General features: G+C 30.4%; 1 protein-coding gene across 2 annotated transcripts in view; it reads left to right on the plus strand.

Moving 5' to 3' along the window:
- LOC106875217 (uncharacterized) overlaps positions 1 to 2,601 on the plus strand; it is a 121,244-nt gene that overhangs the window by 26,198 nt on the left and 92,445 nt on the right. The gene's annotated exons all lie outside the window — the stretch shown is intronic.

Raw genomic sequence — 2,601 nt, forward strand, 5'->3', positions numbered from 1 at the left:
TATGTATGTATATAAATGTATTTATATATATATATGTATGTATATAAATGTATTTATTTATATATATGTATGTATATAAATGTATTTATATATATGTATGTATATAAATGTATTTATATATATATATATATATATATATAAATGTATTTATATATATGTATGTATATATATATGTATTTATATATATGTATGTATATATATGTATATTTATATATATGTATGTATATATGTATGTATTTATATATATGTATGTATATATATATATCTGTGAAAATATAAATATCTATGTATATATATGGATATCTATGTATATCTCTGTGTATATATAGATATGTATATGTATGTACAGTGGGGGGAAATAAATATTCGTACATGTCAAAATTCTTTATTTATTCAATTTCTAATGAACATAAATGGGTTATACCAATACTATATTTGCAGGCACATGCATAAACTAAGAATATGCAAAAGAAACTAATAAATTATAGTAACTAATGAATTTATATACAATTATAAATATTTTGGGGTGAAAAAGTATTTATACAGAAAATTTATGATTTTCTTTGCCACAAAATACTGTTAAATTATTTTTTTGTTACTAGAACTTTCTCATTTGTTCCAATAATCTTATCAGTAGTCATTTTTAAGTGTCAAAACACTAGCTGCTTCATTCAGCACTGAGACAACATAAAGTAGTGTTGTAAAAATGGCAAAAAGTAAAGAACTCACAAATTCAGTGAAAAACTTAATTACTGAACAGTGGAAAGCAGATAAAAATTACAGGAAAATATCAGAGACCCTTTGTATTCCATTTTCTACCATATCTTCATTTATTCAAAGATATAAAAAATCGGGAATTGTTAAAAACAGAATAAGATCCAGTGCACCACACAAGATTTCCCCTAGATCTTTAAGAAAAATGAAGCGAAGAATCGAGAAAAACGCAATGATTACCAGAAAGGAGTTGCAAGTAGATTTTTAGCTTCAGGAACTAGTGTTACACTACAAACAACCAGCAATGAACTTCATAGGAATGAACTGAAGTCATGCTCTCCTAGAAAAACTCCACTGTTGACTAAAAGGCATAGAGATGCCTGTTTAAAATGTGCTTATGAACATAAAGATAAATCTGATACATTCTGGGAAAAGGTTCTATGGATAGACGAGTTGAAAATTGAATTGTTTGGATGAAATTCGCATACCCATGTTTAGAGGAAAGATGGTACCACCTATTTGCCGAAAAACTCAATTCCTACCGAAAAGTTTGGAGGTGGCAACATCGTAGTGTTTCTCTGCAAATGGCAATGGCAATTTACATGTGATAGATGGTAGAATGAATGCAGAGATGTACCAAAATATTTTGAACAATAATTTATGGGACTCTTTAGAAAAGCTCCAGCTTTGTGAAGGGTGGGTTTTACAACAGGATAATAACCCTAAGCACACGATGAAATCTACCAAAAATGGATTGTCAATCACAATATAAAATTATTAGAATGGCGAAGCCAGTCACCTGACTTGGACCCCATTGAAAATTTGTGACGTTATTTGAAAATTAAAATTCATTCAAGAGCCCCAGGGCGCATTCCAGATTTGAAGAAAATTTGTCAGGAAGAATGGAAAAAAATTCCTAAAGAAACATGCGAGTCATTGAGGAATTGAATAATGGTTATGCACCGAAGTATTAAATCAGAATTATCAGTTATTTATGTTCTGTATGAATCCTTTTTTTACCCATAAATATTTATAATTGGATATAAATTCCTTAGTTGCAATAATTTATTAGTTTCTTTTGCGTATTCTTAGTTTATGCATGTCTATGCAAATATAGTATTGGTATATCCCATTTATGTTCATTAGAAATTAAATAAATAAAGAATTTTGATGTGTACAAATATTTATTTCCCCCCATTGTATATGAAGGTTATGAAGTCAGTTATGATAGAATTCAAATAAAGTAGTCCCGGAAAGGCCTTTAATGCGCTCCCAGAGAATATAGAACATAGGAGGAAATACTTATATAGATACATATACTAAAATTGGCCCTTTCTCATCTTGTTTGAGAAACACTGAATGTCTTCATGCTCTACCTGCCTGATAAGAAACTGAGACTCTCCCATATCCTGGCAATGGAATTGATTGACTTGCAGGTATTATTGTCGACCATTGCCTGAATCTCAGCAACAGATTCAGGAATTCTTTTCTTATCAGAATGACCAGAGTGTGTTTTCCAAGCTGCTGTACCTTCGTAATCACCATTAGACTCATCCATCTCTTTCCAGATTGACACCGAAACACTCTGAAATTTTCTTGTTGGAACTTCCGGCATGAAAGCCAAACAGTACAGCATGTTGTTTCCAAATTTCTGGCAGAGTTTATTGTGTCATGGCGCTGTTTTTCTCATGGACTGTGCCCGACTGACCCTACTATATTGTGTTGTTGAAAAATGAAAAGCAAACAATGCATATGTGTGAAATTAAAAATATAAAATGGCGACAATTTACCCATCGCAGCCTGTATATGTATACATGTGTGCTTGTGTGTGTGTGTATATATACATATATATATACATACACATATGTACACATGCATATATATATA

The sequence above is a fragment of the Octopus bimaculoides genome, chromosome 3 (genome assembly GCF_001194135.2).
Source record: "Octopus bimaculoides isolate UCB-OBI-ISO-001 chromosome 3, ASM119413v2, whole genome shotgun sequence".
Taxonomy (NCBI): domain Eukaryota; kingdom Metazoa; phylum Mollusca; class Cephalopoda; order Octopoda; family Octopodidae; genus Octopus; species Octopus bimaculoides.